Source organism: Salvelinus namaycush, chromosome 9 (genome assembly GCF_016432855.1).
Source record: "Salvelinus namaycush isolate Seneca chromosome 9, SaNama_1.0, whole genome shotgun sequence".
In the NCBI taxonomy this organism is placed as follows: domain Eukaryota; kingdom Metazoa; phylum Chordata; class Actinopteri; order Salmoniformes; family Salmonidae; genus Salvelinus; species Salvelinus namaycush.
Window position 1 is genome coordinate 38,988,773 of NC_052315.1, and position 11,173 is coordinate 38,999,945.

An 11,173-nucleotide genomic window follows, 5' to 3' on the forward strand; every position below is an offset into this window, starting at 1 on the left:
CACAGCGAGAGCACATCTATCGGAGCTGGACGGACTTGTGCTATATCAAGACAGGATTGTCGTTCTAGCTTCACAGAGAGAAGAATTTCTACTAGTGGTGGCCGGGCATCAGCACCCACAGAATTAGAGGGAGCATACTTAGTCACACAGGACAACAGATAGGACAGGAGAATTACACAAGATAAACAGACTGACCCTAGCCCCCCCGGCATAAACTATTGCAGCATAGATACTGGAGGCTGAGACAAGGGGGGGGGCAACCGACGATACACCCGGGCAGGGCCAACCAGGCAGGATATAACCCCACCCACTTTGCCAAAGCACAGCCCCCACACCACTTTGAGGGATATCCACAGACCACCAACTTACTACCCTGAGACAAGGCTGAGTATAGCCCACGAAGATCTCCACCGCACGAGCCGGAGGTGGCGCAAAACCAGACAGGAAGATTGTCTGACACATCCCTCCTAGGGACGGTATGGAAGAGCACAAGGTCAGGTCAGAGCCAGAGAATCCCAGTGGAGAGAGGGGAGCTGGCCAGGCAGAGAGAGCAAGGGCGGTTTGTCGCTCCAGTGCCTTGCATTTCACCTTCGCACCCATGGGCCAGACTACACTCAATCATAAGACCTACTGAAGAGATGTTTCTTCAATAAAGACTTAAATGTTGAGACCGAGTCTGCATCTCTCATATGGATAGGCAAACCATTCCATATAAATGGAGCTCTATAAGAGAAAGCCCTGCCTCCAGCTGTTTGCTTAGAAATTCTAGGGACAGTAAGGAGGCCTGCGTCTTGTGACCGTAGCGTATGTGTAGGTATGTATGGCAGGACCAAATCGGAGAGATAGGTAGGAGCAAGCCCATGTAATGCTTTGTAGGTTGGCAGTAAAACCTTGAAATCAGCCCTAGACTTAACAGAATGCCAGTGTAGAGAGGCTAGCACAGGAGTAATATGACACATCACACTTTTTGGTTTTAGTGCTAAACGCGGCTGCTAGAATCTTGACTACCTGAAGTTTATTTAGTGCTTTAGCTGGAGACTAGTGCATTGCAGTAGTATAATCTAGACGTGACAAAAGCATGGATTAGCTTTTCTGCATCATTTAACAGAAAGTTTCTGATTTTTTAAAATGTTACGAAGATGGAAAAAAGCTGTCCTTGGAACAGTCTTGATATGTTAGTCGAGAGATCAGGGTCCAGAGTAACGCAGAGATCATTCAGTTTTATTTGAGACTGTACAACCATCAAGATTAATTGTCAGATCCAACAGCAGATCTCTGTTTCTTGGGACCTAGAACTAGCATCTCTGTTTTGTCCGAGTTTAAAAGTAGAACATTTGCGGCCATCCACTTTCTTATGTCTGAAACAGGCTTCCAGGGTAGGCAATTTTAGGGCTTCAACATGTTTCATTGAAATGTACAGCTGTGTCGTCCGCATAGCAGTGAAAGTTGACATTGTGTTTCCGAATGACATCACCAAGAGGTAGAATATATAGTGAAAACTAGCCAGCAGATCATCACCCGCCTCAAAGGTATGTTTGTAAGATGGGGGATACCTACCGAGATCGTTAGCGACAACTCTACTCAGTTTGTCTGCACTGAGTTCAAGGAGTTCAGAAGGAAGTATGGTTTCGCTCAAACCACCTCCAGTCCCCACTACCCGCAGGCAGTCTGAGCTGCGGAGAGCTGTACAGACAGCTAAGCAAATTCTTAAACAACCAGACCCACACATGGCACTGATGTGCTACGAGCCACGCGCAACAGGAGCAAGCCCAGCACAACTCATGACAGGACGTCTGATCAGAAAAGGGGAGATGCTCATCCTTGAAAAATGCCATAATGTCTGAAATAGACATACTGTACAAACAATTACCTGGTCTAAGTAAAATAAAATAAAATTTGATCTACTGCTCTGCTGACCAGCTAGCTAAAGTGTAGTCAGTGGCTATCTAAGACAGAAAGGGGACGGAAGAAGTTCAACACTTCATTCAAGTCATTTCAATAGAGCACATGGATTCATCATGGATTGGGCACAGAAGGTCTCTGATCGCGCTGGTGAACGGTAGCGAAGTGTCGCTAGAGATGACATGCAGGAGCTTCCTGCAAGAATTTATAGTCATGCTGAGGTCTTCTCTTGCTAATTAGCATTTCATTTTTTTGTTGTAAATTGAGGCTACTATATTGATAATTACACGGTTATCAAAACCTCATGCCAAGGTAAGCCTACTAATGTACACATAGTGAATTTTACGATCACTTCAAATTAAGTATGTAAAAAATGTATGGTGGAAAGACAAATGGAACCATTTCTGTGTTTGACCGCTAGGTTTTATGGGTATTAGGAAGCATCCACTGTGGCAGACTAAATGGCACAGTATACCCTACAAAAATGAATTGAACTGTATTTTAAGACAGTTAAATACTCTAACAAAAAAGCTGTTCGAATTGTAAGTATGTCCCTTAAGGTCCTTGTGTAATTGTAATGTGATATTGTACCCCCTAGCTCGATTGTCCATTATATATAATCTATATATACTTGTGTTCCCTTATGTACTTTCTGTATTGATTTGTTAATAAAAATATATATTTTTTATATCAAAAAACTAAATGGCACAGATATAAAGATGAGTCCTCTCTCTCTCTCTGCTGCTCATTGGCAAGGTTGAGAAAATCGGACGTTGAGTGATGAGCAACAGAACACTGGTCAGGTTTCCACTAGATAGCACAGCCACAAAGTAAAAATTAATGGGACCAAAAATTTGCTTTTTGGTCTTAATTTAAAGCTGCAATATGTAACTTTTTGGGCTACCTGACCAAATTCACATATAAATGTGAGTTATTGATCTGTCATTCTCATTGAAAGCAACAACGCACATTTATGTGAATTTGGTCAGGTAGCCCAGAAAGTTACATACTGTTCATGTGCATTATTTCTGCATCCCGTTAAGTTTTGTTTTCATCTTTTACTTTTCATTATGGAAAGATATTTTACAGCGGTTTAGATGGTACATCTAAATGTACCATCTCTAATTCTCTACACTATACTTATTAGGCAAACTATTAGAATTTTTGCAACCAGGAAATGTCAGTGATTTCTGCATAGTGCATCTTTAAGGTTAGGCATAAGGTTAGCAGTGTGGTTGAGGTTAGGTTTAAAATCAGATTTTAGAAATAGGCGGGTTTTATGACTTTGTATGTGATAACTAGTGACGACCAACTGGTCCGTGTTCATTAGTTATCAGTCATAAATCCTGCCTGTTTCTACAATTTCTCTTCTTAAAATCTGATTTTAAACAACACTAATGTTGATAATTGGATATGGAGAAGGGTGAGCCGGTCAAGGATCGATTCAGACAAGGTGATAAATTGTATGACAAGCGACAGTTTAATTATGAGTAAAGATATCTGGTACAAGCGTATACGGTCTCGTTCCTTCGGCTCATAGAGAACCTCCAGAAAAAGCCCAGATAACAGAATGCATAGACATTTTATACAACACAGAAAGTAGGTTGAGTCTGGAAGTTCTGGTCCTTTGGTTGGTTCTGGACAGGTTGTTGTCTTCTCAGATTGGTCCTGATGAGCTGGGCGTCATCCTTCTGAGTCTTATAGCAAAAGTTCTTTGTTACCAAATGTTCAGCTAAAACAGGAGATTTTGTGTGTGCGTAGTCATCCCCCTGTCCTTGGGTATGCGTGTGTGTGTCTTATTATCTCGTGAAATGCAGACCCAAGCACTCTTTTGATCAAGGCCTTTCCTGCCTTATCAGTGTTTATGAAAGGTCTGTGCCAGCCATCTGTCTTTGGGTGTGTGTGTGGTTCTCTGTATCTGTTTATGAGTGTGTGAGAAACCCTGCTTAGAAAGAAGTTAGTTATAACAATGTAATAGCAATATGCTTGTGTTATTTAAATGGTATTTATTACAAATCCCCCTCTTCACGTCTCATAAGAGACGTGACAAAAGCTAGGACAAAAGCTATAAATGGCAAAATTAGAGTAAACTTTATCAGAAGATAAAGTTTTGATTCCCTCTCTTCACGTCTCACAAGAGACGTGACATAAACTTTAAGCGAATCCAGGCACAAGAAGGGAAACTTTTTCCAGAAGAAAAAGTTTTGATTCCCTCTCTTCACGTCTCCTAAGAGACGTGACATAAACATGGGATCAAGCAGGAGTAGTATATGCAGAAACTTTCTTGAAGAGAAAGTTTCATATGCCCTCTCTTCACGTCTCCTAAGAGACGTGACATAAACTAGGTAAGAGTAAGAAAAGCAAAAGTAAACAACCAGGGAAACTTTCTCAGAGAGAAAGTTTTAATTCCCTCTCTTCACGTCTCAAAAGAGACGTGACAAAAATAGCTAAGACAAGCAGAGACAGGGAACTTTTTCAGAAGGAAAAAGTTTTGATTCCCTCTCTTCACGTCTCCTAAGAGACGTGACATAAACATGGGATCAAGCAGGAGTAGTATATGCAGAAACTTTCTTGAAGAGAAAGTTTCATATGCCCTCTCTTCACGTCTCCTAAGAGACGTGACATAAACTAGGTAAGAGTAAGAAAAGCAAAAGTAAACAACCAGGGAAACTTTCTCAGAGAGAAAGTTTTAATTCCCTCTCTTCACGTCTCAAAAGAGACGTGACAAAAATAGCTAAGACAAGCAGAGACAGGGAACTTTTTCAGAAGGAAAAAGTTTTGATTCCCTCTCTTCACGTCTCAAAAGAGACGTGACATAAAAAGCTAGATCATATTAAACCCTCAGGTCCATCCCTCTATACAACCTGTACCAGGTGGGCTCGTCGCCACCCGGGAACTTCAAACCTTCACAACAGGGAGGACAAACATCACTTTTTATTCATTCGACAACATCAACTACAGCGAACCAAGGGTCCCCCTCTGTCAGGCCCACTCTCCTGCGAAAGCTTGATTTCGTATCAGCCTCTCCAACTGGAGCATCAAGCAGCGGCATCATACCATAGGCCCTTTCCACATCTGTAACAGACTTCTTCAAACAAGGTATGATACAGGCATTACGGAACATGAGCATATTAAAAACAACAACTTAGGGTCAGAAATCCAGTAATCATCATTGCAGTGTACTTACCAAACCAACCACCCAGCCAGGGGAACAGTCCACTCTCCTCCACTCCTGCAAGACCCCTCACCTCCACCGATAACCTTGCCAACCCACTCAGAGCTTTTGAAATGCTCCCATCCGGACCAGTATTGTTAGGGACAAACGTCTAACACTGTTCTCCAAACATTTTACATACACCTCCCTGGTCGGCCAGAATCATGTCCAGTGCTAGTCTATTTGGTCTACTGGTTTGAGAGGTAGCATCCAATTGTTCAGCCATCCCCGTAAGTACTGTGTGGGTGTATTTAACAAATCATCATTAATTATAGTAGATATAATTGATCCAGGCATTATGCTTAGCATCAACAATAGCTGGGCCAATGATGGGCATCAGATGCCACAGGCCATCATTCCTGTTTAATGTCTGGAATTCGTGGGGGACCCCTATTGGGACCCCCAACAGGTTGGTGTGGATGTTATCTGTACTCTTGGACCAAGGAGCGTCACGTTTCTGCCGTCTCCTGGGTTGGTCCCAAGCCTCTGTCATGTGCAGCTCCCAAAAGTTGGTTAGCTGTAACCTCAATAATAGGCAATGGTGTTTATCAGACTGGCCAAAACACATGTTCCCTGATAATCTCCTTTCAAAATGTGGTCAACCGCCTGGCAGGTCCACACATCCACCATACATCAGCAACACCTCTAGTTAATAGTGACATTAGTGATGCAGGCAGTAGTAGGGAGCCTCCCATAGTCTATACCTCTACCTGTACCAGTGATACAGCTGTAATATCCCCCATATGCCTTAACTCCCCACGGTGCCTTCTGGGGAGGGACTTCTGGGAACACAAGACTCAGAGTCTTACACAGGGTTGAATTTGGCTTAAACTTTCCAATATGCACATCCAACCTTCCCCATTACTTAGGACAAATGGGTGAGCAGCCAGAATAGGTCTGGCATGTCCACATACGACACAGTCCTTTCTATTAAGTGTTTTGTAGGCCAACCACATATTCTCCCTTCCCTCATAACCAGTTTCAGTCCCCAATTGGTCACTATCTGAGATGTCTTTTACATTTATTACCTATACCAGATTGTAGAGTTCAGGTGATGGCGTGGGACTTGGTCTTGAAGTGGTGGAGGAGGCCGGCTGAACCTGGTCTGTTGGAACTGGTGGTGGTTCTGGCAGCACTGCGATGGTAACATCCCCATCGTATCCTAAACAGACAACTCAGGACCACAAACAGTCCTGTAAAGCCCCCTCTTCTCCCAGAGAACACATCATCAGCCAGAGATCAAGCAACACTTTCACTTCTATGAACAAACACAGTGAGGAAAGGTCGGGGGCAGGGAATTCTTCATTAAGGAGTTGATCCCCGAACTCTATTAGCAACGGTTCTTCTCCTTAACTCTGTGATCATTCGACAGTGTCAGTGTGTCTCACCCTCCAAGTGCGATATGCCCCCAGGTCTAGTGAATCACCTTCTCCTTTAATTCACCTGCAATGCATAAAATCTTGGACATACAGGTTTGTTTAACAAACAGTTTCTCATTTGTTCTATCTGATTATATATTTAACTTCTATGCCTATTTTTTAGCTAGAATTTTTAATTTTAAATTAGTTTATTATCCAATAGGCCCCATCCTATCCTAGACCACAATGTACCCCTCCCCCGTTTGATACCTGGCTCTGCCCAGGTATCAACCTTACCTATTCTAAATAATGACTTAGTAAAATATTCTTATGTTCTACATTATTATGTAGGAGCGCCCCTTTCATTTTCCACATGTCCATTTCTCCCTTTTGTCTCCATTCAGTAACTGTTATCTACCCATTCTGTTATCTCTGTCCTGGCGCCCCCTTCCAAAACTCCCTTCTCTGCTCTCAAACCTTCAAGGTCTCAGCAGTGCGGGGAGGGCCACTCTGTCTGCCCTTTCCCTTATCTGTCTGTAGCTTGGTCCCAAACATTAACTAAGTGTCTCACTGTTTTGACTTTATCTAAAATCATGGATTTAAAATTAACAACATGTCTTATAGTGTCAATCTCTAAAGTCCTTACATAACCTTAATAAACCTATCTCTATCTTCTAATGGCCAAAACAAATGCTAACCATATAAATTCCTTTCTTTACTAATAAGCTCTCTATCACTTTTATTTCCATGCCCTATAGGCTTAAAATATCTCCTGTTCAAACCAATTCAATAACAGCCCATTCAAAACCGTCATAGCCAATGTTTAAAAACAGAATCCTGACTCCTCTGTGGTTAAAACTACAATTATGGTCAAGAGTTATAAACTCTATTATATCAATTTACCTCAAAACTAGTATTCCCAAATGACCACAATTTCATTATTCTCACTACATCCCCCCGTGATTGATCAAGTCACAGGAAAATGCAACGAAAAGAGGTCAAAAAGGTTACACCTACATTCGTGTTCCATACCATATCTAGACATACCAAAAGAACCCTTTATCTTAACAAAGTCCCTTGTCTAAATAAAACTCAGAAAGTAAAACACCTAATATTATCTTGTCTCTCGGAACACGGAAAACCCCTTAACCTAAAACGTTTACCACAAAAACAAAACCTAATAATTATGATAATACCCTTAAATCATTCGTTTTAAATTTCCCCGATGTTTCATGTACTAACCATACAACTGTGATAAACGTACACTGTCCCTTTAAAAACTCTCATGCCAGCCATACCAGGTTGCGAGTCGTTCTTTGTTCCCCATAATGAAAACAGATCACGTTTAGAATACGTTTACTTATTGTTCGAATTCTCTGGTGTTACCTAAACCAAAAACCAATAACTTTCAGCAACTTTTGAAAAGTATCTCAAAGCTATAATGTACACATTTTCCCTCTAAATGACACAACCAATTTTCTCTAGCATAATTTAATACGGCCACACCCGGTGGGGAAAGTACAAATTTTATCCCGTTCCTTTTATAATACTCAATGCTAAATTCAAAGTTGTGGTTAAATATATGGATTTGCCAATCATTATCAAATGTTAAATATACAGGTTTAGTACTTTTATCAAATAGATTAGTATAGTTCAAATAAAGATATGCGTTTACTAGCGCTCAACCTGTGTTCAGAACGCAGCAACTAGCCAATATAATACCAAAAATGACTGTCTTATTCATGCCTCTAGGCAAAACATCTAGTTACTCCAACTAAGTTTAGCAGCAAAACTATCGTATAAGTAAAATCAACTTCTCAACTCTTTCCATTCCAAAGTGTAAACTTACCATATACTTCGCTAAATTTATATCGCATGTCAGCCAATCCATAACAATAATATCATTAGTCTGTAAATTTAACCTAAATAAGTTATTAAATGTATTCTCTCTACTCCGAATTGGTTCTAAGTTTTTTCTGTCACCAGCATTCAAACAGGCTCCCGTTTGCTGGGAGACCGTTGAGTGCTGCAATACTGCCATCTTCTGTCCATTCTCTGTACAGCTCTCCACCCCCAACTATTCTAGTGTGAAGGAATATCACAAATAATGGGCCAGATATCCCTAATCTCGCCCAGGGAGGGAGATATCCCTCTAACTGGGAGAGGTTCCTTTTTCAGGGGAGGCGAAGTTTGATGCCGCATCACCTGAGTCAGGAGTGTCTTAATTTGGAATCGAATTTAGGCCGCTCAAATCGGCTCTGACTTCTGTAAGGAATTGGAGCTAGAGTGCAATGTGTGAGGTGGTGCCAAGGTGCGCCTGATTTACCTTTGACCTGAACTGAGTGTGAAGTAACCTCCTTCACTTCGTACAGTTCAGTCCACCTGGGTTCCAGCCACTTTCTCTTGTGGACTTTCACCCCCACCCAGTCACCATTTTACATTCAGTGGTGGCGTGCCTCCTGGCAGCTCCCCCTCTCGGACCTTGTGAATCTGTTTGGAGAGAGCTGCAGAAAGTTCCGTCAGTTTTTTCACATAATCAGTCATACCTATCTGGTGTACATCAAGAGCGGGCATATGACCTCCCTCTCTTGGTGGTCCTTTCCTTCTTAAACAAATGACTTTTATTCTTTTCTACCTCCCTGTCTCTAGCTTCCTGCACTGCCTCTCTCAGTCCGCCTTCCATCGTACTCAGTTGGACCCTGCTTGGCGGCCCCCCTCCTAGATAACCTGCCTGTGTCCATTTTAACTTCAACCCTTCCCAAACCTTCTTTATTGACTTCCACTGTTCTTTTCCCCCTGACCTGTCTTGTAGCTTTTGATCTAGAAAATCGTTAAATTTAAGCTTGGGAGTATTTGGGGTCGTCATATTGTCATGTATTTTATATTTTAACTTTTATCTCTACATTTTAAATCATCTGATTAAATTTCATCACTATATTTAGACTATCTGAATATACTTAGCCCGTCACTGGTAAATACCCGTGATGAATTCTTGGAGACACGTACTCTGTCTTATCTCAGAGTTCCTCCCTCGTACACTCGGAATTTCGTAAATGTGTGTAGTTTTTAACAGCGTTATGGAACGTGCAACCAACCAATGTCCGCTCTTTCTATTCTCTCAAATATGTTAAAACATTTCACTCTTTACTTAATATTCACACCTATCAACACATTTAAACATTAACCATGCAACTTTCACACAGACAGTCCTGTATTTTCCTCACAAAATATGATTCACACCCAAATAATAGATGACTCACATAACAACAGTCACATTTACGCATTACACATTACTGCTATTCCTACCCATCAAAGGGACCGATCGCTGGCGGACTATAGAATAGGACACTGTTTTTTTTCAAAATATGATTCACACACAAATAGTCCTGTATAACAACAGTCACATTTATGTTTTACACATTACTGCTATTCCTACCCATCAAAGGGACCGATCGCTGGCGGACTATAGAATAGGACACTGTTTTTTTTCAAAATATGATTCACACACAAATAGTCCTGTATAACAACAGTCACATTTATGTTTTACACATTACTGCTATTCCTACCCATCAAAGGGACCGATCGCTGGCGGACTATAGAATAGGACACTTTTCAACCCCTTACCGATTTCTAATCGGACCGGTCTCTGACGGACTTGGAGTGAAATAAAACTTCTCTACCCCTTACCGATTTCTAATCGGACCGGTCTCTGCCGGACTTGGAGTAGAGTTCACTTTTTTCTGTATCCCTTACCGATATCTGATCGGACCGGTCGCTGCCGGACTTGGAATATTCTATTAATTCTATCCCTTACCGATTTCTAATCGGACCGGTCACTGACGGACTTGGAATAGCTATCCCTACCGACCTTAGTCGGACCGGTCGCTGCCGGACTATAGAATAGATTTAAGTACACATATGTTTACTTCACTGTCATTCTCATGTCATCTATGCAAATAAATTTGAACAAAAATTCTTACCCATACTCGGATTACTGATCGAAATTTGGATAGACTATACGACAATATGCAAAGTTTGATTTAACAGGTCTTGCTTACCTTGTTTATGGTCGACCAGGAGATCAGTTTCCCGAGTTGAGCAGAACTGTCGTCCTCCCCCCCAAAAGATTTCACCTGTCCTCCGTGAACCGTCCTTTCACCAACTCGCCCTCTCCCACCCAAATCAACCACTCTGGACCGGGTCTCTAGACAACCATCCTCTGCTTACCAAGTTTCTGTTGATAATTGGATATGGAGAAGGGTGAGCCGGTCAAGGATCGATTCAGACAAGGTGATAAATTGTATGACAAGCGACAGTTTAATTATGAGTAAAGATATCTGGTACAAGCGTATACGGTCTCGTTCCTTCGGCTCATAGAGAACCTCCAGAAAAAGCCCAGATAACAGAATGCATAGACATTTTATACAACACAGAAAGTAGGTTGAGTCTGGAAGTTCTGGTCCTTTGGTTGGTTCTGGACAGGTTGTTGTCTTCTCAGATTGGTCCTGATGAGCTGGGCGTCATCCTTCTGAGTCTTATAGCAAAAGTTCTTTGTTACCAAATGTTCAGCTAAAACAGGAGATTTTGTGTGTGCGTAGTCAGCCCCCTGTCCTTGGGTATGCGTGTGTGTGTCTTATTATCTCGTGAAATGCAGACCCAAGCACTCTTTTGATCAAGGCCTTTCCTGCCTTATCAGTGT